Below are 27,317 nucleotides of genomic sequence, written 5' to 3' on the forward strand. Positions count from 1 at the left end.
GTCCTGTTCCACTAGTGTCATTACTTCATTAATTTGATCAAAAATGATCTTTAAAAATGTGGTTAACTCTAAAATAATCAACAAATGAGACGTTGCAAGTCTATTTCTAAATTCATATAAAACCGCTGTGGGGAAGTAATAAATGATTCTAATGTCAAAACCCTCTGATTCAGTCATTGTGCATTTTAGCACAAGATGTTCGAATGATTCCAATTCAACAACACCCAATCTACATAATCGAAGTTCTCAAGGAATTCCAAACCTCGATCCTATGACTTCCAACGTGGGTGAACAATTGAGCATAAATTTAAAATAGCAGTCACGAAGTATGGCAGAAGGAAATATACCAAAGTATGATCTAACTTCTTTCATCTGTAAATACCACAGTTTTCGTCCCTTATATAGTTTCAATCGACCTAAATCTTGGATTTCGGTTACACTATCCCACAATTTTACTTTGATTTTGAGTACTAGTTCCGATTCCGACCCATTCAATTTCAACATACTCCTAAACTTTTAATATTCTGGAGTTTAAGTAGAAGTTGATCTGAGGTTTTTCATCTTTAGTCATCTTAGTAATTGTTGAGACTTCTCTTGTCATATTGTGACTACCAGGAGGCTAAAACCAGCTCTAATCTAATCTAATCACAGACACTACCCAACATGTTGCCCTCCACTGTATTTAAAAAGTGCTGTTATAAATAATTTGCAACCATACAAGACCATACAAGACAGTAGGCAACATTTTTAGCCTATTAAACCCGATTAATGGAGGGAGCGAGTATGCACATAGTCTAATTTTTGCAGATTTCAAAAGTGAAATACAAGCGCAGTTTTTCTTCCAACCTCCTTTTTTGTTTGCCTGTCTCTGCTTAAAGGAAACAGAGAAACCTAGATACCGAATAGAATCTACTTTCTCCATACCTTCATGATACATTTTCCAAGAATAACTTTTTTGTTTCCTCGCCCTGCTACATGTCGTAACATAAGATTTAGGTGAATTTATTGACAAGTAGTTGGATTTCAAATACTCAACTCGAGTTAACATCTACTGTAATCCAGCTGGAGTATAGTCCATCACAATTAAATCATTAGCATATGTGATGCAACCTAAATTTAAGTCCAAACATCACAGTGCAAACCGCCACCCACAACTCTTAACTTCTTCCCATAAATCTGCCACGTACATATTAAGAGTTGGGGCCAGCACACACCCTTGGCAAACCCCCTTAGAACATATTCTCAAGAGAGCTCGCCGAGGGTGTTGAGCCTTAGTAGATTTCTGTGAGTATAACATGTGTATCATTCTTAATAGGCCTGAATCAATAGCCCACCTCGTCAACTTTTTCCAAAGCCGGGAGAGATCTACATTGTCAAAAGCTGCAGACAGGTCAATTGCTGCCACATATAACTTCTTAACCAAATAACTTTCGACGACTGAAATACATGCATTTCTGAAGCTTGTTAATCTGCTTAGAATCACATGCTGTGCATCTGGTCTGACATCCAGTGGTAACCGCGTCGTATTGCATCTTGTCTTTCAGGGACCGAAAGGGGACGTTGGCATAGGCGTGACTGTAACACTATCCCTATCGTGACATGTAGTGTACCCAAAATCCCTCATGCGCTGAGGCTCCTCAGATTGTTTTTTTCTGCCCAGATAACTGGTCGCCCTATAGCAGAGATCTTAAGAGACATTGTTTATCTTTACCGAATTGTAGTTTATTCCCTGTTAAGTCACTTCGGCCACAGAATATCTTCGACGAAGTCCACGGGGGATTCTTCTACAGCTGTGGATTTTGCCACATAAGATCCGGCGGCCAGATTTTCCACATGGTCGAGCCCTCTGGCCGACCTATACAGTAGGGATAGTGGGGTAGGGGTGGCCATATTGTTGCTATGTCTTTCCTCCTTTCCCCTCTTTCCCTTTCTGGCTGGCCATCCTTCCCTTTAGCTATGGAAAGGACTCCTTTTAGATTCTGCCCTAATTGTAGGGTTCGATATCCTTGGAAGGACGAACACAGGACGTGTAACGCCTGTCTCCCCTAGAGCACGACGAGAAGCGGTGTGCGGCCTGCAAACTCCTTCGGCCTAAGACCCTTAAGGAGCGCCGTGTTAAGAGGTGGGCCGCTTACGGTATGTCGCGGGTGGAACCCCCCTTGCCCCGACGCCACACCCGCTGAGAGTGACGGGGGTACTTCAGATGACCAACATCCGTTGCGGATGTTACAGACCTTGAGGCGGACGCTTCTAGGTCCGCCACGCCCATCCCCGACCCTTTAAGGCCCAACTCTGGTCTCGCTACAGGGGCAAAACCCGGCGACGGGGGCGTACAAGCGCATCACACTGAGCAAACAACTCCTACACCGTTTTCAACATCTTCATCGAAAAAGGTTAAAGCGCCAACAGGATCGTTTTGATCCAAAGCCTTCCCGGCATCCGCAGCAGTGTCTTGCGACTGGGCAATCAAAATCAAGTAAGGGTGCTACTAAAAAAACTGCACACATCGAAGCGCAGAAATCCGACGCTTCGACTGTTTCAAAGGCCGCTGTAGGCCCGAAAACTACGGCTAGGCCTCTACCCGGAAAACCAACCACTAGGCCCTCTAGCGCCGCAGAAGGTAGTACACCTACTGATAAACCATCAGAGCCACTGTCTCACGCCTATTCGGCAACTATCGAAAGCAGCATCAAAAGAATTACAGCGATGGTGGGTCTTACCCTGGTTCCGCCTAAAGTTATGGGACAAGCCACGGAAAAGGTTTCAGATGCGGATTGGGATCCTGATTCTTATGACGCTTACAAAGATAGTCAAGAGCCTCTTTCCGACACCCTAACACTCTTTTTGATGCCGGAGGGCGGAGAAAGTCGTTCTTCTACACGCAGGTCCGTTTGGGTCCTCTAAGTGGACTACAGAGAAGTTCGAAGGGTGTATGGATCGGCTGGAGAAGATTATCAGTTTTTCTGATCATCCTCCCCCGAAAAGGGCTCAGGTAGACCCTGACCTCCAAATTCTAGAAGATCAGTCTCATGCCTTTCAGCAGGAAGACGTTGTCCACATGGACACAAATAGGGACATTTATAATGAAGAGGAAGAAGCTTAATTTCTACAAAGTTATGAGGAAGAACAGGATGCTACAGACAACCGTGAAGAAACACAGCAGGAAGGTCAAGACCCATGGACACAGCAAGATCCGGACTCTGATGTTTTGTGCCTGGATTCTCCTCCGTCCACCCCGGCTCACCAGGCCTCTCCTGTAGATGACCAAATGGCTTTCAACTCCATGTTGAAAAAAGTAGCTGAATACTTTAAATTTTCCACACAAGAGGTGGTGCCTGAGCAGGATTTTGTAGAGGATGTCCTTAAGGAGAAACCTCTGTCTAGTCAGGCCACCCCCCTCCTTAGCTCTGGTAAAAGAAGGGTGGCCCCCACATTGGTATCACCAGCTCAAACTCGGGCAGTGAACCCAAGATTCGAAAAATTATTTCGCCCTTCCCCTTCCAACCCTCTATACATCAGAGGGCACACCATCCCAGATTGATTGGTAGTGACTACCACTCGGAAAAGGGCAGGGGTACCCCTTGCCACGGGTGAATCACCACCGGACAAGGAATCTAAGCGACTGTATGCCCTTGGCAAACGTGTCACGTCTGCGGCCGCATACACTACGCGGATTGCTAATACGTTATTGGCAAGCTATGCTGACGCCCAATAGCACTTGCTCCAGGAGGGGCCTCCAAGAGGTTCCTGAACTTGCCAAGTCAAAGCTTCTCTCCATTGGAATGGAGGGAAGACAAGTTAACCAGCATGTGATCAAAAACACTTTGGACACTGCGGAAACTGCAGGCAGGTCTCTGGCCCAAGGGACCCTACTGAAAAGACACGCTTGGCTGCGTACCTAAGGTTTTAAACCAGAAACTCAAGCCTCCCTCATCGATAAGCCCATTGAGGAATCTAACCTCTTCAGGAAAGCGGTGGATGAGGCTTTGGAAACAGCCAAGAAGGAGCATGAGACTCTGAAGTCTCGGCAACAGATCACACAAAAACGGTTTATAGTGATAATTTCGAAAACTAAAATTTCGAAAGTCAAAATATCGCATTTTTTTAATTAGGTTTTTTATTCGAAATGGGGGGGGGTTCCCCCCCAACCCCATTTTTTTCCATTTTTTGTTTTACCCATTTTTTTTATTCCCGGACCCCAACATAAATATATAATAAAAAAAAAAATTGATATTATTTTTTCGACATTGTCTTTCGAATTTTTTCGAAATTATGACTGACCTACAGAAACCTTCCACCCAGAGGGGTAATAACTCTCGGCGGTCCTTTCGAGGGCAAGCCCCTGTGCTGGTCAAAACAACTACGGCATGGGAAACTTCAGCTCAGGACAAACTTATGGAAATTCCGCATACTACCTGGCTACGGGTCAGAAAAGCCGCAAAGGCAGAGGTAGAGGCCCCAGTCTCAGAGGAGCCACAGCCTCTGGTCAGAAATGATCCAGGTCCCCTCCAATGTCACCCCGGTCGGGGGGCGATTAACATCTTTCTTCATGTTATGGGAGGGGATAACTTCAGACCAGTGGTTCATAAAAAAGGTTGCCCACGGGTACTGCGTGGAATTCGCCCGACCTCCACAATTCAGACCCCCACGCTCACGGCGCCTTTCACCGGACCGTCTGGAGATCTTGAATCAAAAGGTGGAAGCACAGCTGGGAAAGGACGCCATTGAAGCCGTCCCTACTCTTCAGGTAAACAAGGGTATTTATTTAGTGTACTTCCTTGTACCCAAAAAGGATCTTGCCATGTGCCCTGTTCTAGGCCTGCGCCCAGCGAACAAGTTTATAAAACCCCAGAAGTTTTGCATGGTAACACTGCAGGAGGGAATCCCATTGCTGAAACCGGGGGACTACATGGCAACATTGGACATGCAAGATGCATACTTTCATATTTCAATGTTGCCAGCACACAGGAAATAGCTAAGGTTCATGATCCAGGACAGGCATTACCAATTCAAGGTACTCCCCTTCGGCATCGCTTCGGCACCAAGGGTGATTACGAAAGTCCTGGCAGTGGCTGCAGCGCACCTGCGCAGACTATCAGTCCCACTTTACCCTTACCTCGACGACTGGCTCATTACGGGGAACTCGTTCGATGCTTGTTTTTCGTACACCCAAAAAACAGTACATTTCCTCTTCAGTCTAGGTTTCTCAATCAACGAAAAGAAATCCAGTTTAGTCCCCAGTCAAATAAAACAATTTCTGGGAGCTCTAATTCGGACAAAGGACGTTCTCGTCTTCGCCTCCAACGAGAAGGTTCAGAACATGCTTTTTCAGATCCCTCAATATGTAGCCAGTCGGAAGGTGACTGTGCGCAAAGCCATGCGCTTGCTAGGAATGATGGCGTCATACATATACTTGGTTCCCCACTCGTGGCTGCGCATGCATCTCATGCAAGAGTGGCTCAACAGCCAGTGGTGTCAGGCCAGCGGACAATGGGAAGATCTGTTAGTTGTCTCGCCAGCCCTCGTTCTCTCTCTGCAGTGGTGGTCAAGAGAAAACCTCTTGAAGGGGATGACCTTCACCACCCCTGCAGTGGAAGTCACTCTCACTATAGATGCATCTCTCACAGGGTGTGGAGCTCATCTGCTTCAACAGACAGCGCACAGAGTTTGGCCTCCTCAAGTAGCGTCCAACCATATAAACCTAATGGAGCTATTAGCGGTGTTCAAGGCTTTGATAGCCTTTCAGGTGCAACTGCAAGGGATAACAGTGCTGATTCTAATGGACAGCACTACAGCTATGTATTACCTGAACAAACAGGGGGGCACTCACTCTCCAGGGCTATCCAAGCTGTCCCAAAACATTTAGATATGGGCTCTCAAACACAAGATGTTTTTGTTGTCCCAACATGTTCCAGGGGAACTCAATCTTCTGGCAGACGTACTCAGCAGAGATTTTCCTCTGCCAAAAGAATACGAATGGCGGCTACACAAAGACATTGTGTCCAACGTCTTCGCAGAATGGGGTTTCCCAGAGATCGACTTGTTCGCAACTCAGGAGAACGCCCAATGCCAAGTCTACGCCTCCAGGTACCCCCAGAACCGATCCAAGGGGAACGGTCGCTGGATAACATGGTCAGGGAAATTTGTCTACGCTTTTCCCCCCCAACTCCCCTTCTCAACAAGATAGTGCAGAAGATGCACCAGGAACCAGTTATGATACTGGTTGCCCCATGTGGGCCCGCCAACCCTGGTTCGCTCACCTGATGGAAATGTCCCTCTCCCGACCAGTGAGACTACTCTGTCCGTACAACATGTTGTCTCAGGACAGGAGGGAGACCCTACACCCATGCCACAAGCTCTGAACTTAGCAGCTTGGCTTCTGAGGTCATAGAGTTTGGACACCTGCAACTCCCTCAGAGGTGCATGGACATACTCAGGGAAGCGCGAAAACCGAATACACGTTATTGCTATGCCAGCAAATGGAAACGTTTTGTCATCTGGTGCAATTCCAAAGGCGTCGCTCCCATCGATTGCTCACCCACACACATTGTGCTGTATCTAACCCATCTGTTGGACACTGGGTTAGTATTCAATTCCCTAAAGGTTCACCTGGCTGCTCTGTCAGCCTACACCACATCACAACAAAAGGTGTCGTGGTGGAAAATAACGGTAATGATTAAAGCCTTTATGGAAGGGGTTAAGAGGATTTATCCTCCCATTTCTTACCCAGCCCCTGGATGGGATCTGAATGTGGTTTTGACCAGGCTCATGGGAGCTCCCTTTGAGCCTGTGCATGCATCACAATACCTGCAATAATTACGGTAATAGCATTTTTGATGATTATATCTGCTTAGATTCACATGCGCCATCCCTACCTCCCCGCTCGGGGTGGAAGGAACATAGACGTCTTGCTACTTTCTCTCTTTATGTACTCTCACTATCGCCTTGGGCTCCCTGATCGCAGAAAAAATGCAATCTGAGGGACCTCGGCGAGGGAGGGATTTTGGGTACACTACACATCACGATAGGGATAGTGTTACAGACACGCCTATACCGACGTCCCCTTTCGGTCTCCGAAAGACAAGATGCAATACTCTGCGTTACCACTGGATGTCGGACCATATGCACAGCATGTGAATCTAAGCAGATACAATCATCAGAAAGGCTATTACGGTAAGTAATGCATGTCTTATAATCCGACCACTCTAGACCATGCCCACACCCCTCCGAAAAGCCATCTGTAAAGGATTCAAGCGATGAGTTGATTCTGCCCAAGCTCTCAATTCTCTCAACAGTATTGTGACAAACGCCTTCAAACACGTGTCAATTAGGCAGATGGGACGATAGCTCATAGGAAAGCCCCTATCTAGCGTTTTAAAAATGGGTATAAGGATGGATTGAGGCAACGAAGATTAACATTTGCCACTCCAGGCTATGTGCTCGAAAAGGTGCCAGAATATGTCAGCCATAAAGATGGAGTATCCTTAAGAATTGTATTTGTTACCCCCATCTGGCCCGCTGGCTCAAGAATCATTCAGCTTGTTAATCAACACCTCAGTCTATTTTTTCAAATTCGAATGACCATACCGGATACACTTCTTTACTCTTATCTAAGGAGTCAGTGGGGTTAGGCTTACCTTTACATTTTTCTTGAAAGAAATTTACCCAAGCCTCTTTAGACACACTGCAAGATTGTCCAGTAGTCTGAATCATACTTATTTAGAGTCCACCATCTGGATCTGGTATTTTTCTTTAAGTTCATCTTTAGAAGGTTTTGGTTAGTTTTCAAGTATTTCCCGATTCTATGTTGTCTACACCATAATCTATACTTTTGTTTGAGCAGCTTTTTCCGCTGCTGCTTTCTTCTGAAAACTCTTAGTATAACACTTGGAGACTAGCCTGATTGCCTTCCTCAATAGCCGTCTTTTTTTGACTATTATTTTATCGAAATAATTTCTTTTACCCTCCACCTTCCTTAGATTATGTTGGACGTTCGCCTCTGAACAATCCAACTCAGCCAATAAATGTGAGGATCCTTCCAGAGAGGTCTTGGATATCTTTTCCTCCTGTGCTAGAGACCCCTTACCCCTACCAGTTTAACAACCCTTTGTTTATTTTTTCCCGACTAAGTTGGCCAAGCCTATTCAGAAAATTTTAGATCATCAAATTCTTCTTACTCATATACTCACAAACCCCCTCCTTTACTTGCATCAGCAGTTAGTTTTAACATGGCATGGTCACTTAGGTTGTTTCTTATGATTTTTAAATCTTTTACCATCGTCGCATCAGCATGTTTAAGGAAAATGCAATGAATTGTAGAGGATGAAATTGCAAAGTGCCATGTAGGCTTATTTGCCAACTTAGCATCTCCGCTCAGGTTTGTTTGCAAAAAAATAAAATCGACAAAAATGGTGACCACAATCTCCCATTGTTGTTTTCTAGATGAGTGGTCCAATTCGATTGCACATTTGATAGTCTCTAATTCCTCAACATCGCTTAGGAGAACATTCCACTTGCAATTAAATTCCCCTCTTAGTAGTATAAGGCTTCACAGATGTTCATTTAGCCACTCAAATAAGACATTTTTGACCTTGTTTAGAACACAATGTTACTAGAGAGAGGATTAAAATAGATGTTACTTAAAAGAACATGCACACGCTGACCCTCCACTAGATCGATCAGATAACTTGGTTATCAATGTCCGCTCCATTAAAGCTTTAATATTACTGATGGTACGCTGACAACTATTTTTTTAACTGCAGTCAATAATCCTCCCCTTTCCTGGCACTTTTATTGTCAATCATAAACCCGCCAAATACGGGCCCGGACGTCAGCCACGTTTCCTACAAAAAAATTAGATCAGAACCTGCAAACAGTTTATTCATATCAATATTCAGGAATTATGACCATGCTAGTTCCATCTGACAATCTCAAAGTCAACACTCCTAGAAACCTGGTAGATTGCACTTAAACATGGGTAAGGAGATTGCATGCCACCCCCAACTCGACACTCTTGATTTGCAGGCAACTTGCTTCATTATATTCATATTTCACAGTTAGGTTTACTGCCTCTGGGTCTTTGTAGTCCACCAAAGAAAAATGAGCGTAATAAATGATATCCATTCAATAAGATGTCCTGTTGGCAAGCTTTTACCATCATTTCGGTGAATTTTGAGTCGTAATAAACACCACATTTCCCTAGATGTGAACGATCTAAGGGGTGCACAAACTTTATATCCGCTGAGGAAATAGTCTTCAAAACTGGGATTGAAGTCAACAAAGCCAGTATTTTGCACCTATTTAATGGGTTTTCTCTAGAGCATGGCTTTACAGTGGTATTCACCTCAGATGTGTCAAGTGAGATTGAGGTGACTGCCAAGTTCTTATTAGTTCCAATTACGTTCTTTCTACACCTGCTCTTTGCCTTAATTCCCCCTTCTACTTTTCGTATTTGAGATATTACTTTGATCAGCCATCACCACCTTCAACTTCTGTCATCATGCCTACCCGCAGGCATCTGGACCAAGTCCATCAGCCCCGGGAGCAGGCATCTAGACATTTAGTAAAACCTCAGCAGCCCCGGCTAGGGGCTATCTGGGTTCAGTCCTGGCACCTAAGGCGCCAGGCTCATAGTCATTACTTACCTCAGGCAGACCGTGCTGCAAATGACTCTAATCCAACGTGAAGCCTGGAAGGGACTATTTTACTACAGGGACTATTTTTTATTCAGGTGTGGTTCTAGGGACTTCTTACCTGGAACTACTTTTGAAGCTATTTAAACCACGCCCGACCAGCAACACACGCTTCGCGTTATTCTGCATCCAGCAGCGTAACGCTCACCGTGCCTGCAAGTCAGCATCCAGACCTCAGCCACTCCTGCCCTGAATCCAGAGCTCCTAGAGAAGAAGGAAAGTAGAGGCAAGGTTAGGCAAGGTTAGAAAACAAACTTTATTTCAGTTTCTTACCTGATTCCGGAACCATCACGTCTCAGCACCTGGAAAGGACATTCTTTCTACACACGTCGCATCGCCAGCTGCAGCACCGCACCGTACTCACCAGTCCTCACAGCACCTTTCGATCCGGCGCTGCCTCCATCATTTCTTCGCCGGGCTCCGGCATCTGGGGACAAAAGAAATAACCAGGTGAGCCGAGAGAGCCAACAAATACAATCTCTCTTACCACCATAGACTTACCTGATTCACCACCGAAGGCATTATTCTTTAACTCTCCACATCTTCAAACGCCACATCTGAAAACGGAGAGAAAACAACACGTTAAATACATGCCTCATTTACCGGACAGCATCTGGTAATTCAGACTCTTACCTGAACGCCATCTACCGCCACAAGACCATCTTTTCTCGAATTACACTACAAGATAAGAAAGGAATGGGATAAGAGTGAACATCGGACATATTGAACTCAATGAACTCTATACTTACTGGTTTTCACCAGGAACCTCAGAGTCAACTATCGTCCGGAACTCCCCAACGCCTTCTAACCAGTGAAGCAACTGGTATCAACATGCCCCTGTAATCCACGCAGGATGGAGAGCACATCTTTCAAGAATATAAGGAGAATCCTTCTACGGGTCAAGCAGATGACATTCGGAGGGCCAGTCCAGTCTGTCATCTCTGCACTACGCATCACATTGGTGGAGGCCGCAGCAGTCCGGGTCCGACCGACGCCCCTGTGGGAGCCAGGTGAGAGTAAAAACTTCTTCATTCACAATCGATAGTTAATCCCCTGAAGGCTCTCCTACTCTTACGTCCTGTCCCCTTTCCTCCATACTGCATGGGGCGTCCCTTCCAAGGGAATGGGAGACGGAACCTTTTTCACCAGAAAAAACCTTCTTCCCCTTTAAATTTAGAGGCGGGTGCGGCCCTGGGAGCATGCGCTGCGCTGACTCTGCCCTCAGGCGCCACTCCTCAGTCTCCTTTTCCACATTCACCCGTGCTCCTGGGGTTGGCTTCAGCCATGTAATTCAATGCGCAGATACTTCTACTCTTCTTTCTTTTTTCTTTATATCATTACGGTGCTCGGTCCTCCGGCGTCACGCTCCTCCCCGGCGCATGTCGACTAGGTGTCCTTCCAGCAACAGGCTCTTCCTGACTAAAGATCCCCACACCCTCTGCCTACAGTGCCTTGGCCCAGACCATGGCTGGTATGCTTGTACCGCGTGGAACACGCTCTCCTCGAGGTGTCTGAAGAACAGACTAGCCAGGTGGGAGGAGATATTCCAGAGATCGCCCCCAAAGGACCTAAAGGAATTTGTCTGTCATCGATCCAGGCCCACGGTAGGGCCGCTCTTTTCCAGTGCACCCCGCAAGGGAGACTCCTTCTCGGGAGGGACTGCTCAGATCCTGGTACCAGCACAAGTACTGAGGCTGTATCAGCTACTGGACAACAGGCCGTGGGGGTTAGTAGGTCCTTCCGGTGTCAGTGCTTAGCGACCGGAACAGTCTTTTACTGGGCCTTCACCTAAGGGGCTATGCCATAGTACCGGCAACATGTGTTAGTGTGCGCCTATACGCAGTTCTACCGGCAGATCCTCCAAGGGCGAAATGCCTACCGGGCCTCGGCCTGAGGAACAGGGTAGGCCCCATGATCCACACTCGAGTCCTGGACTGGGCGGGGCCCAGTGAGCCGAGCAACACGACGCAGGCACATGGAAGGCAGCTCGACAAAATGGCTGCTGTGCCAGAAAACCCAGACATCCGGCCGACGCCGCTCCAGGGAAGGCAGCAGGTGGAGGATTGTGTGTCAAGGTGGGACTGGCGTCAATCAGGTATGTGGCTTTCTGCTTAACGTTCTATGCGCAATGCAGGTTCCCGCTGTGCGCATGTGGGCAGGGCACGCAACGGCTCAACACCCTTCCAGGATGAAATATCATCTGGTTTGCTTCTTGGAGGATTCCAGAAGATTCTTTGAGGCCTACCCTGCATGGTCATGACGGGGGAGAAAGAAGACTCAACCTCTCAGTTCAAGGTTTGCCCAGGATGTGGCCTACGGAACATCTACTCAGACGATGGGCACTCCCAGTGCCTCTACTGCCTGCATTTGCACCAAACGGATGGCTGTCGGTTTTGCAAGGTAATGGCCCCCGCACCATGAGGATCGGTGCAGGCGTCTCACTGAGTGGCTCCAGGCCAAGGCCCCTGCTATGGGTGAATCCCGGCAGCATGCCTCCCATAGCCACAAGACGAAACTTGAGCAGTCTTCTAAGACCTTTGAGGGCGCTCCGGCGACGGTGGGCCAATATAAGGCTAAGCACTACGAGTCTGCGATCACTGGCAGCGCCGTTGCGACGGGCCCCTCGGCAGCCAGGGCAAGCACAGTGTCTCCAGCACCTTCAACCACGAGCCAACGCTCTGGTTCGGCGAAGAAGAGTAAGTCGGACCACCCGGGTAAGCTTCTGGAGAAGGGCCAGATGGAGAAGGCCAAGGGGGAGTGGGGCGCTGACACTCCCCTCCCCCACCCCCCAAGGTGAAGGCCCTAAACTCGACCAAGGTCGTGGAGGCCCAGATTCACCCAGCGATGCCTTCCATTGAAGGAGTGGTGGCGTACCTGGCGAAGGCCGCAGATGTGGGTTTGCAGGGTATGGCCCCCAAGGCGAGTTTCCCTGCCTGTCAGGAGGGAATTGTCTTTTCAGCCCGTAGAGAAGACACTGGAGAAAGCGATGCCCATCATCTCTCCGAAACCGTCTCCCCTGGTCGCAGAGAAGGGGGGGGTACGGTAGTCCTGCAGGGCACGGACATCTCTAAGGAGGAGCTTTCTACTCTCCAGACCATTTTGGAAGAGAAGTTCGAGGCCAAGTCCTACAGGAGGGACTCCGAAGAGGGAGATGTCGAGAGTGGCAACGAGACTGACGAGGAGGAGCAGGGCTTGGAGGATTTGGAGGACCATACACTGCTGCCACCATCGCTCCCAACTCCGCCACCTCAGCAACCACCTCAACCCACAGCTGACATTTCGATGGACATTCTCCATGCACTGCACACCTTGTGCTCGGAGATCTGGACGAGGATGCCCCTTCCGCCGATGGGAGACCCTGCGGCACCTGGGCCATCAAGCAAGCCCCCTGCCAAGAAGAGGAGAGTTCACCCTCCACCGCCTTGTTACCCTTCGCCTACCTCCCCTCCACAGAGGGAGGATACGGACCCGGACACGTCCATGGGCACGGACGACAGCGGATTAGAAGACCTCCCGTCTCCGCCGCCCAGAGCTTCACTGCCTGATGATATAGGCTCTTTCCATTCCATGATCTCTAGGGACTCGGATCTGTTTCAGCTGACCCCTGAGGAAAAGGAGCATTTCCTGTACCAACGCTGCGAGGCAAAGAGGTAGACCGTGCTGTCGATCCCTCTGTTGGATGACTTTTGTGATGAGGGGCTGTCCCTTATGTCCCATCCAAGGGAAGAGGGCAGGAGCCCTTTCCCCATCGCTGGAACCCGAAACAGCTGGTAAGCTGCAACGAAGGCCTGCCTGGCCTTGTCCTACTTCCTGCCTGTCCCCCGCATGCCGGGCGCATCGCGGCGCCACAACGAGGCTAAGCCTCGCATATCCAGCTCCCTACATCCGCCGGCAGGCGGATGTGCCGGCGGCCCTACGAAGGCCATACAAAGGCCTGTTGAGAGCCTGTTCGGAGCCATAGGAGCCAGGGGCCAGGAACTCTGCCCTCACCGCTCCAGGTAAGCTAACGCTGCCACCTGCCACCTGTTTCTGTGCCTGTTTATGCCCGACTCTACCCTCTGCCATACCCTATGCCCATCTTATTCCAGGTAACTTTCGGCCAACAATACTGCACTACTCCCAGCTACCTATTGTCTCCAGCACTATGTGTGTCTGCGACACCCCAGGAAATAGTAACCAAAGTGCATAACCCATGTGCACCACAGGACTGTTAGGTGTTACCCCATTGCATTTTTGCCAAACTGTACTATTTGAAGCTAGGTGTTACCCCATTGCATCTTTGCCAAACTGTGCTATTTGAAGTTAGGTGTTACCCCTTTGCATTTTTTGCCAAATTGTGCTATTTGAAGCTAGGTGTTACCCCACTGCACTTTTGTCAAACTGTGCTATTTGAAACTAGGTGTTACCCCACTGCATTTTTGTCAAACTGTGCTATCCGAAACTAGGTGTTACCCCACTGCATTTTGCCAAACTGTGCTATTTGAAGTTAGGTGTTACCCCACTGCATTTTTGTCAAACTGTGCTATTTGAAACTAGGTGTTACCCCACTGCATTTTTGCCAAACTGTGCTATTTGAAGTTAGGTGTTACCCCACTGCATTTTTGTCAAACTGTGCTATTTGAAACTAGGTGTTACCCCACTGCATTTTTGCCAAACTGTGCTATTTGAAGTTAGGTGTTACCCCACTGCATTTTTGCCAAACTGTGCTATTTGAAGCTAGGTGTTACCCCACTGCATTTTTGCCAAATTGTGCTATTTGAAGTTAGGTGTTACCCCATTGCATATTTGCTGCCTACCACTATTCCTGCGCATATTCCGTTTACAAAGCCACCTTTTTCAGATAACACCCACATTGCTACTCCCACTCTGCTCACACAACGCCAGCGCAGTACTGCAGAAAATGCTAACTATATTACTCATCTTCTGTGCAATGGCCACGCCCGCATCCCTAGACATTCCCATCCAGGATACTGACTCAGGAGCCCCCCCTCCCCAGCCAGGCACTAGTCTCACCTACACAACTAGGTACTATCCTGACCCTTCCTACCCAAGACATCATTGCAAGTCAGGTCCTACAACTTTTGCCTCCCACCCTTGCACTACCACCGAAAGAAACAACAAACTTTGCGCTAGACTCTCTAAACTTCATGAGCCGCCCCGAAGACTCCTGTCTGATTCCAAATGCGAAGCCAAAAGTTCTACCAAAGGCACCACTATCCCCACAACCAAGTCCAAACCTATCATTCATACAAACATCTCGGCAAAAAAACGGATGTACATTCTTACAAAGGAGCTCTCCTCAATACCAGATCATTGGTTGCACATGCCCTTGATATTGCAGACCTAATTATCAAAGACAAATTAGACTTTATTGCTCTAACTGAAACATGGCTCCACAAAGCAGCAGGCCCATCTCTAATGCTAGCCATCCCAGACGGCTACACTATATCTAGGCAGGACCGGGTAGGTAACCGGGGCGGTGGCATCGCCATCATATCGAAAGTAAGTTTAGCTCTCAGACTAGCCCCGACCCAAACTCTGCAATCGTGTGAATCCCTCACCGCCAAACTCCCCATAAACCATACCCAATCCCTCACTATCCACCTGATCTACAGACCACCAGGTCCACTTGGAACCTTCGAGGAAGATCTACACAACCTAATTTCTAACAATGCGAAAACCACTTCACAACTACTGCTACTAGGGGACCTTAACTTGAGGTTCAACGACCCAGCAGACATACATGCCTCTACCATAGCCAATACGATCTCATCACTCGGACTCTCACAAAAAGTCAACCTACCCACCCACCTGAAGGGTAGAACCCTAGACTGGGTTGCTGATGCCAATTGTTCAGCGGTCATCTCCGCCACCACACCACTTCCTTGGACCGACCATTCGCTGGTCTCATTTAACCTATTGACCTCTAGATCACCTACCACAACTGTGTCACTGGCACCACCCTGCCTCACAAGAAACAAGAAAAATATCTCAATAGAAAAAATCATCCCAGCTATCCTTCCAACCCTAAACGCATTGCCAGACAATCTAGATCCCATCACACTAGTTCACGAATATAATAAAATCATGTTAACTACCATGGACAAAATTGCCCCACTCAAACTTCGCTCCAGTAAGCCTAAAACCCATTTAAACAAATGGTACACACCCGAACTCAAAGTCCTCCGTCTAAAAAAGCGCAAATGTGAAGCTGATTGGAAATTATGCCCCTCCAGTGAAAAGAAAGCCATCCTGGACACGATGTCTCGTCATTACAAAGCTGAAATCTGCTTAGCTAAACGGAATTCCTATAACATCCGCATTGCCAACTCCAACTCAAGTATGAAGGAGCTCTTCTCCATACTGAAGGAACTTGAGTCACCCATAGCCACACCCGACATCTGCACCAAGAACCAGACCTGGTGCACAGACATCCAACAAGCACTAGCAAATAAAATAAACACCCTACAAAATAAAATTCATCTAAAAAAAGATTCCCTAAACCTCACTAACCCTCCCACATCTCCGCCCAAAGCCTCACCAAGTACACACACTAACTCATTCACCTTCTCTAAAACTACCTCCCTTGAGGTAGAGAAAATCATCCTCTCTCTTAAACCATCAAACTGTAAAGGCGATATCTGCCCTGCACACATAATAAAGGACGCAGCCAGAGACCTGTCACCCTTTATCTCTAAACTTATAAACGCCTCCTTCTCCTCAGGCAGTATCCCCTCCAACTTAAAACAATCTTGGGTACTCCCCCTCCTCAAAAAACAGACGCTCGATCCCCTCATCCCCACCAACTACCGACCCATCACAACGGTACCCTTCCTACTGAAAATCTTGGACAAAGTTGCCTATGTCCAGATTCAAAAATACCTAGAACTACACAAGCTACTAGGCGCCAGACAATCAGGTTTCCGCCCACTACACGGCACGGAAACAGCCCTCATCGATCTGAAAACCCAAATTGATGATCTGAGGGACAAGGGCAAGACAGCACTCCTCCTCTTACTTGACCTCTCCGCGGCTTTCGACCTCGTCGACCACAAGGTCCTCTGCAGACACCTTGACTCAGCTGCTCATTTCTCCCCAGAAGCTATCAAATGGATTGAATCCTTTCTGAGTGAGAGAACTATGAGAGTCTTCTCCCCTTCAGCAGCAGCAGACCCCTCTCCTATCACTTGCGGAGTCCCGCAGGGCTCATGCGTCTCCCCCACCCTATATAACATCTTCACCAAACCCCTGTTCGACGATCTGGACCATCTGGGTGTCACCTACACTAATTATGCTGATGACACTCAGATTCTCCTCCCACTTTCAGGGGATCACAGTAAGGACAGTGAGTTGGTGAATAGGGTATATCTCATCATTCAGGCATGGATGGCATCTCATGGTCTATGCTTGAATGACGACAAGACAGAGCTCATCATCTTAGGTACCCCTGCTAATATCAACAAACTAGGCCTTGAATATGCCGAATTCAACATAGATGGTAATCTCATCAGAGTATCCAGGGAAGTAAAAACCCTTGGCTTTTATCTGGATGCCACTATGTCATTCACTAAACAGGTTAACTCACTAGCATCTACCACTGCGTACACTTGCAAATTAATAAGGGCGGGCAGACCATTCCTATCCAATGACAGCTGCCTGATCCTGGCAAGAGCACTCATACTATCTAGGCTTGATTATTGTAATGCCCTCTATAGCGGTGCCAACAAAGCCATTATCCACAGGCTCCAAATCCTACAAAACAATGCCTTGAGAGCTGCCCTCGGCATTAATAAGAGAGATCATATCTCAACCACTAGACGCCAACTGAAATGGCTCTCTACAGACAACAAAATCAAACTAAAGTTGGCCTCCCTAACCCATAAAGCCCTCAACAATGCCGCCCCCAGTTATCTGATGGACAAGGTAAAGAGAAAGTCCTCCATCCGACAAACAAGAACTACCAATTCCAACCGTCTGATAATTCCCAGATTCAAACTCTCCACCATTGGTGGGAACAGTTTCCCGGTGAAAACTGCCACGCTCTGGAACTCTCTGCCTCACAACCTAAGAGCTGACCAACCATACTCGCACTTTAGAAGACACCTCATCAGTCACCTTAACTCCAATAACCCTTGTATTTAGCTGCACTTTCTACACCTATGTATAGATAGTGATACTCTTGTTCGTGTTTCTGCCTTCGCCTCCAACAGCCCTGCACACTTTTGTACACTTACCTCCTGTATAGATATTGACTTTTAATGTTTGAAGACTTGTATACCTCTTATTCCTGTAATCCCGAATATTCTTTTAGGTTTACCCGCCTCTAACAGCCCTGTACATCTCTGTATATTTACCCCTGCATAGATATTGACTTTGTATGTATGAAGATTTGTATATTTTTTATTCCTGTAATTCTGATTATTTTTATTACTACCTCAAAGTGTATATTTTTGCAACATTGTAAGCTTCGAATTATCTTTTGCCTGCGCCCTGTTGCCCCTGGGTAAGGTGCGCCATACAAATAAATAAACAAACAAACAAACAAACAAGAACCCGTGCTCAGCCCCAGTGAAGAGGGACTGGTACGAAAAGAAGTACAGGGTGCCGGACTCTGCACCCAAGTGTTTGAGGTCCCAGCCTTCCCCGGATTCGGTAGTCTCTGCGGCGGCGAGGAAGACATATTCTGGCTCTGCTGCTTTAACAACCTCCTCTCCCCCCATCCCCAGACAGCGAGGGGAAGAAGTTGGACGCCATGGGACGATGAGTCGTCACATCAGCGGCGACGACCATCAAGGCGGCAAACGCCCTTGCCATCGTGGCGCATTACGACAGGGGGCTCTGATTTAAAATCGCTCCCCTCCTGAAATTCCTTCCGGGTGACGAGAATGGAAGCGTTGGAGATCCTGCAGGAGGCCGAGGTAGCATCGGACCATGCAATCACAGTGGACACAGACATTGCCGACACAGGGTTCCGTCAAATGGGCAACTGCATTTGCCTTCGTCAGCGGGGTTGGTTAAGGGCCACTAACTTTCGCCAGGATGTGCAGTCGAGTGTGTTGAACATGCCCTTCGACGGGGACAATTAGTTTGAATAGACCGTGGGCGAGTCCCTTCAGGCCATCAAGGCCGACACCGAGACGGCTTGTACCTTGGTCATGCTTCAACAGCGACGGCCGTCCTTCCGGATGTAAATCCCAAAGTTCCTCCAAAGGCTTCGGTGGAAGCTTTTTGTCCTACCATCAACCGTCCCGCTCTTCGGCCCACGAGGCCTACAGGGGCCGCAACAAGTCTGGAGGAGGTCGCCCTAGTCACCAGGGTACCCAAGGCTGCGCCTCCACGGCAAAGCAAGATTGAACCAGCCGCGATGTCGGGCCCCCACCCGCGCACCACGGTGAGAGGCCGGCTGGCGAATTTCATCAGCGTTTGGAAGTCCATCTCCTTCAACCGTTGGGTGCTGGACGCTCTGGCCCACAGGCACACCCTGGAATTCCATCAAATGTGTTGTCGCATACCACCAGTGGCTAGGAATGAAAACCACGTCCCTCGGCTTCTGCTGGAGGTGCGGGCCATGCTGAAGAAGGGCGCAATAGAGCTCGTCCCAAAGAGAGACTGCGGCTCCGGCATGTACTCTCGTTACTTCCTCGTCAAGAAGATGATGGGAGGTTGGAGGCCCATCCTAGACCTCCGCCGTCTGGACAAGTACATCAAATCCCAGAAGTTTTGGATGGTCACCCTTCAGCACGTGCTAGGAGAGCTGGAAGAAGGGTATTTTCTATCGTCGCTGGACTTGGAGGATGCCTATTTCCACATCCCCGTTCACAAGGGACACCGCAAGTTTCTGCGCTTCATGTTTCAAGGGCAACATTACAAGTTCAAGGCCCTCCCCTTCGTATTGAAGTCGCCGCCAAGGATTTTCACCAAGTGCCTGGTGCCAGTGGCGGCACGGCTGCGTCTACAAGGGATCCACTTTTACCCCTACCTGGACGACTGGCTCATCCGAGCGAAATCGAGGGAGATTGCCGTCCAGCACACGGTGAAGACTATCCAGCTGCTGACGGAGCTGGGGTTCTCGGTGAACTATGCAAAGTCCTGCTTGGTGCCATCACAAGATGCGCTGTTTCTGAGGTCTCGGCTCAACACGGTGTCGTGCCTGGCATCTCCGTTGGAGGAGAGGATATCGGCCATCCTAGGCGATGTAGATCGCAAGGGTAAGGTCTATCAAGTCCCTTCTTGGTTGATGTCATCATGCATATACCTCATTCGGCTGTGCAGGCTCCGGATGCGCCCAGTGCAAGAATTTCTCGACACCCGTTGGATTCAGGTATCGGGAAGCTTCGCAGACAAAATCACTCTCGACGAGAGTTTCCTTCGAGCGATACAGTGGTTGGTAGTCCGCACGCATCTGTTGGCGGGCGCAGACTTCCAGACCCCACCTCATCAGGAGGCGGTCACGACAGACGCCTCTCTGGAATGATGGGCCGCGCACACAGGAAGTCTCCACGCAAGAGGCCTGTGGCTGCCGGAGAAGTCGTTGCATATCAACGTACTGAAGCTATGGGCAGTATTGTGGGCCCTCAAGTCTTTCCTTCCATCCCTCAAGGGCAAGGTGATACGGGTCTTCACGGAGAACACCGCCAAAATGTTCTACATCCGGAAGCTGGGGGGCTCCAGATCCCCAGCGCTCTCCAGAGAGGCGCAAGACCTATGGCACTGGGCCGTTGCCCAGGGGATGTTTCTCATTCCGTTTCATCTGGCAGGAGTGAAGAACACCATCACCGACTCCCTCAGCAGGGAGCTGCGCTCTTGCCACGAGAGGGAGCTACGGCAGGACCAAGTGGATCTTCTGTTTTGACGATGGGGCAATCCCCACATCGATCTGTTTGCAACGAACACCAAGTGCCGGAGGTTCGCCAGCAGGTTTCCCCAGCCAGGGAGCATGGAGGACGCAGTCTCATGGATGGCCTGTTTCTGTACGCTTTCCCTCCGTTGCCATTACCTCTGCGACTAGTCAATCAACTCAAACGGTCCCGGTGCAGGATGACCCCCGTCGCACTGGCGTGGCCAAGACAGATATGGAACCCGGACCTTCTGGATTTGTCAGCATTTCCTCCCCTCCAGTCAAGTTTCCGGTGGCCGCAGATCTTCTCGCCAGAGAAGGAGGCGCGATCCTTCACCATGACCCAGGTCGCTGAACTTGCAGGCCTGGCTCCTGCAGCGCTAGAGCTTGGAGGATACGATATTCTGGTGTACTGCAAGGAGGTGCTTGCCAAGGCCAGGGCTTCGTCTACACTGAAATGATACGGACATAAGTGGAAGAGGTTTGCCGTCTGGTGCCGTGCACAGAAGATCGGCTCTCTATGGATTATGGCTCCACACGTGCTGCCGTATTTGCTGTCGCTGGCCAAAGCAGGGCTGGCTCATGTTTCCATCAAGGTTCATCTGGCAGCTATGTCCCGCTACACCAGAACTCCGGGACAGACGTCGTCACACCTCCTGGTCAAGGACTTCATCAAAGGACTTTTCTGTTTGTTCCCGCCGGTGATGGCTCCGGATCCGGCGTGGCAGCTCAATGTGGTGCTGACTAGGCTCATGGGCCCACCGTTAAAGCCTATGCATTCAGCGCTGCTGAAATTCTTGTCGTGGAAAAGGACGTTTCTTGTGGCCATAACCTCTGCATGACGGTGGGAGAGATCCAGGCCCTCTCTTGTAAACCACCTTACTTAACATTCCACGAGACGAGGGTAGTGCTACGGACGCACCCCTCCTTCATGCCCAAGGTTTCGTCAAACTTTGATCTAAACCAGCCCTTGGTGTTACCTGTATTCTTCCCGACGCCTTTGTCACTGGCTGAGAGGACTTTGCACTCGCTCGATGTGGCTAGAGTGCTGAAGTTCTACGTGGACCGCACAAAGTTTTCGGAAGACGACACAACTGTATGTGAACTTTGGACCTGTGAACCAAGGGAAGGCCCGCTCCAAGGCTTTCATTTCCAGGTGGCTCTCCTGCTGTATCACCCATTGTCACTGGTTGGCAATCCGACCCTTGCCTTGCCTGGCCGTCCGAGAGCCCATTATACCAGAACGATCGCTCCAACTACAGCGTTCCTGTCTGGTGTGCCCCTGCTGGACCCCTGCTGGACATCTGCAAGGCTGCTACGTGGAGGTTGACACACACCTTAACGAGATTCTACTGCGTCGACCGGGATTCCAGTTAGTCCAGAGTTGGCCAAGCAGTGCTGCGCAACCTGTTCGCATGAAGATGAGCCTGGTGAGGAGGTAAAAGATGTGTAATGTTGAGCTTTGCCACCTCCCGTGGTTGTGCATGTGTGTACTGCTATGTATTCTTCAGGAGCATGTGAATTCATGCCAGACCCAATGCTGGAGAAGGAACAAGTTACTTACCTGTAACTGTTGTTCTCCAGCATGGGTCTGGCATGGATTCACAAGCAAAACCCTCCCACCTACCCCTCTGCGGCTCTTCTCTTGGTCCTAATGCCACTTTACGTACTACCAAATATGAAGATCGCTGCCAGAGGAGGGTCTTAGGTAGAGGGCAGTCATTGGCAGTATGACCCAGAGCGCAGTGATTGGTTGTTAGTAGAAAGACAGTTCAGAAGTGAAACTGAAACTGATTTTTTTCTTTATTGAGGATTCCCATCCTGACGGGGAAAATTCATGAGCATGTGAATCCATGCCATACGCATGCTGGAGACCAACAGTTACAGGTAAGTAATTTGTTCCTACCTTTGTATCGAAGAAAAAGTGCAGCAGATTACTTCTGTTCCTGAGCAGCTCTGCAGATCTCACTGTTCCTGGGCCTCAGTCGTGGGGATAAGAGGGAGGACTTTGGGAGACTCCTGCACTGCAAGGGGACGGTCACTGCTTGAAACCGGCAATCTTCAAATCAGTGACTGTTCAGTGTTTCAGCTCCTTGCGTCTATCGCAAATATCAACACTGCGGTTCCTGGCTGTCGAGATGGGCTTTCCTTGCTTCTGGGGTCCTGCACTCTGTTGAGGGGGCTCATGCTCTGTCAGTTCTGCTTCCTGGGAGTCCGGAGGATCTACGTGGAGCTCTAGGCCACCTTAAAAGCAACGCACACAATCTGGTGTTCCTCTCCCTTGCTCTACGGTTTCCAGCAGCAGCTCTGTGGAAATTCAACCAGCTCCGAGAAGGATGTCCAGGTGGCTTACTTTGGAGATGATTGGTCCCACCAACTCAAGGGGAGAAGTCGTCCTTGCAGGGGCATCTCTGTTGATAAGAATTTGGAGTTTCAGCACAGCAACTGGGCCTCACCGGGCAAACCAACGGTCCAGGAGTTGCAGCAGGCGTCCTCTTCAAGTTCATCTTCGGTTCCTTCATCCAGTGGTCCTCTCTGCCTTCCAAGCCAAAAACCTTGCCTTTTATTAATTTCTCTCCCTTTCATTCCAACCCCTCACTTCCTGCCTACCGTAGACACCCTCGAGCCATAGACGGCCTTAACTTGTGAATCCCGCCAAAGGCAAAGCGAACAATGGGACCAAACCTGGTTTGGCACGCAGAGTTAATATAAAGAAGGACCATTCCACAAAGAAATGGCGAAAAAAAGACAACAGGGGTGCTTCGCTGCAGCTGCGAACGCAGCCCCTGGTAAATGCACACCACGGTAGTTAAAACAAAACCACTGCCACCAGCCATTAATTGAGAAAAGGGTAACATACAAATGTTACATGAGATGCTAGACAAAGGAGATACTAGGTAACTCCACCAGCACCCTACTGTAAGATAGTGTGTGCTGTGTCTAGAAAGTTACAAATGTAAGTAAAGTCAATTTCACTTTACTACTCTGGGAAACAGTAGTTTATCCCAGAGAAGGTATTTAAACCTTTGGAAAATCTGAAATACTTCCCTGTGCCTCTGCACTGAAGGTGCTGTGTGACACAATGTAAAAGATGATGCCTATGGAGTTTGTCAGACTCCACAACCAAAATAAACACAGTTCAAAATCACATTAAAATACATGACAGAGTAACCAGGTTAAAAAAAATCAAGTCCACAAACTCCAGCAAATTTGCTGGGGGTCTCTAAGGTCGAGGGAATTAGCACATTGCTTAGAATTCTCCCTAACACCGCCTCCCTATCCCAGCCTCTCCTCCCTCCTCCCCTCCACTCCCACAGGTTGGTACAGCAACTCTTTTCGCAGAGATTCGGTCGCTCGTTCAGAGCCAGGCAGTCGAAGTCCAGCCACCCAGCTTGGCTTGGGCTTTTATTCCAGGATTTTCAATATTCAGAAAAAGAACCAGGCGGACCTGAGAGTTGTGCTGGACCTTTCCACCCTCAACCTCTCCCTACCTCTACAAAAATTCAAGATGGTTACGCCAGCTTTGATAGCAAAGATATTTTTCAAGGGAGACTGGATGTGCTCCCTGGATCTGAATGACGCGTACCTACATGTCCCAATCTGGCAGCCTCATCCTTCTTTTCTACGATTCAGGATCATGGGCTACCATTTTCAATACAAGGTGCTTGGGCCCCCAGGGTCTTTACCAGGCTAATGAACATTGTGACGGCCCTCCTCAGGTCGCAGAGCCACCACATCTACCCGTACCTCGATGACTGGCTCGTCAGGGCGACATCTCCGGAAGCAGTGCACCATACTTCCCAGGCTCTTATGAACACGCTGCACAAGCTGGGTTTTTTGCTCAACATCAAGAAGTCGCAGCTGCAGCCCACACAGAGACTGACCTTCTTGGGAATCATTTGGGACACATGCTCAGAGAGCTTTTCCCTCGGAGGACAAGATCACGACCCTCAAGAGGTCCTCCGCACACTTCCTCAGCAGAGAAGTGACCTCGGCCTAGTGGTACCAACAGAATTGTACAATCGGACCGAAAACAAAAGGTCCGACTGTACAAAAAGACAGAAGAATACTACCACCAAAGGTTCGAACACCAAAACTTCGAACCTTTGGTGTTTGCATTGTAGGTAAGTTAATAAAAAAAAGCGGGTGTTTCCCCTGCAAGACCCCCCTCACTATACTGTGTGGTATAGTGAGTGGGGTGTTGCAGGGGACATCCCTGCAGCACACCAGAAAAAAGAAAAAAAAACGGGGTCTGCTGGGGTATCCCCCACAACACCCCCGCTCACTATACTTTACAGCATACTGAACGGGGCTTCCGGGGGAAACTCCTGCAGCTCCCAAAAGAAAAGGACCCTGCGGCGCCAGTTACCGATCACGGAATTGAAAGGGAACTCACGCTGCAGGGACACAGCGCAACGCAATGATAGGTAAGTGGGGTGTTGGTATGTTGGGGGTGTGCTTGGCAGTGCAGGGGTTATGAACGTGTGTTTGCATGGGAAATGTACAAACCTTTTGTGGTTCGTACATTTCACATGTGAACATTTCGGCCGCTGCAAAATCAGCTGTGGTCGGATCACGTAGATCTGTACCAACACCTACTGGGTTTCATGGCAGTGGTCCTCTTGGCCTTCCCCCACACGAGACTCAGGATGAGGAGGATACAGCTGCACTTTGCAGCCTCTTGGAACCGGCAGCGTGGCTCTCGGTCAGAGATGATCAACGTTCCTCCATCACTTCACCCGGACCTCTCATGGTGGTCCAGGGGATTGCAACCTTCGGCTGGGCATTCTTTCCAGCAACCCAACCCGCAGGTCACCATCACCACAGACTCCTCTCTCGAGAGTTTGGGGGGGTCACCCTGGACAACCACTTTGTCCACGGCACCTGGACCAGGCAGGAGCAGGAGTTCCACATCAATTGGCTGGAACTGAAGGCTATATGGCTGGCGCTCAGAGCCTGCCTTCCGGTTCTCGAGGGCAAGGTCGTCCTCATTCAGACAGACAACTCGACCAGCATGTTCTACGTCAACTAGCAGGGAGGTACCAGACCCCTCACTCTCCCTCCGCCCTCCCACTGTGCGGGCTCGCAGTCAGCATGTGGGAATGGACCCTGGAGAACAACATCTACCTCAGGGCTGTCCACCTGCCGGGGTAATCCAACCTGGAGGCAGACGGGCTCCGCAGATTGCAGGCAGACAACTACGAGTGGCATTTGAACAACCTAGTACTGCAGGAAATCTTCTAAAAGTGGGGACACCCCTAGGTGGACCTCTTTGCCTCATGGGACAACAGGAAGTGCCAATTGTTCACCTCCTGGCAGAGTTGGGGCCCTGGCTCCATGGGCCATGCATTCCAGATTCAGTGGGACGGAATGACAGCATACGCCTTCCCGGCCACTCCACTGATACAAAGGGTGATATGCAAGATCAAGGAATCTCACCACCTCAGCAGCATTCTAATAGCACCGTGGTAGCCGGCCGAATGAGAGAGAGAGATATGGTAGTAGGAGCCTCTTTTAGGAAAATAATTTGTATGTTTTTGAGGTTGAACGTGTTGCGTGTTCTTTTAATTCAAGTGCTATTATGTCATAAATCTGAATAAAAGATTGCAGTTCAATATTCAAAGCCCCCAGTGTGCTCCTACCTTCCTCTGATGTGCCCCGGTAGTTTGACACATCTCCCAGAAAAGTTAGCGAGGAGCGATTGTTAGCCATAATAAAGCACTGTTCAGATTACTTTGTTGGCAAAATTGAGTCGGGCATTATCACCGGCTCTTTGATTTGAGTCTTAAACAGGCCTGGCGAGACACTATTGCGCTCCGAGATGCTTTTAGCCACCCTGATCTCGTTCTCAAGACTAAGGCACACTTTTGTTAATCAGTTACTCGCTTCATTTTGTACTTGAGTAAAAACTGACCCTGAAACCTCCTGTACTTCCAAACCATCTTAATCAGCCCCAAGAATCGTGGCGTCCATGAGTGCTCCATTGGAGGCAATGAGCTGATTATATAATTTCTTACCTCGTTTGGGAAAGGAGGCAAGTTTCGTTTCGTCCGACTCTTAAGTTCTTATTCGAGGCTTGTGTCAATGTAGAAGCCATCTCATCTAATGGGGCGTGTTCAGCACTTCTTAGATGGTATCTTTTTGTTTTACTACTCATGGTTTCTTGGCTGTTCTTAACTTCAATTAGTAGCTACACTCAAATCTTGTGCGGATCAAAGCGAGTAATCCTCGCAGTCTCCTCCCGGTCTCTGGAAAGATTATTCAGTTCCAGGTTCTAATTCCAGCTGCGCAGCCACGCTCTGCCTGATGACTGCAATCCACTTTCCCATCCATTTCGCGGATACCATTGTTTTTAGATGTTAGGAGGCGGAGCCTCGTATCGCAACAGGCTGTGCACAAGTTCAGTAGAGAAAGCATTGCTATTGTTCCGCTACTGACTGCAATCCACTTTCCAATCCACTTCCAATACTTTTACATTCACTGTAATTTTGAAACCATTAGTGTAGTGCTACAAAATGGAATAAAAGTTTCTGCTTCGTATCCCTCTTCTACCTTCAAATATGTGTTTTTTCTGCCAGAAGTTCATGTTAACGTAAAGCGAATGAATTCCTGTGGAATCTGCCTATTTTTACCACCGGTTAAAAGCTGGAATCCATTGTTCTTGCCACCTGCAATGCATAAAGGGTATTTAGCATTGTCACTAGTTAGTGCAAAAAGGAAGCATCATGGCGATTTTGCATGTTTTTCCATTTTGGTTTTGCATGTTTCCCTTGCAGTTGATGGCTTCA

The 27,317-nt window shown here is 48.8% G+C and overlaps 1 protein-coding gene across 14 annotated transcripts in view; it reads left to right on the forward strand.

Moving 5' to 3' along the window:
* The window catches only part of RERE (arginine-glutamic acid dipeptide repeats), a 2,107,422-nt gene that overhangs the window by 1,164,557 nt on the left and 915,548 nt on the right, over positions 1–27,317 (forward strand). The window lies entirely within an intron of this gene.

The sequence above is a fragment of the Ambystoma mexicanum genome, chromosome 8, assembly GCF_040938575.1.
Source record: "Ambystoma mexicanum isolate Mex_15411 chromosome 8, UKY_AmexF1_1, whole genome shotgun sequence".
NCBI classification, from domain to species: Eukaryota; Metazoa; Chordata; class Amphibia; order Caudata; family Ambystomatidae; genus Ambystoma; species Ambystoma mexicanum.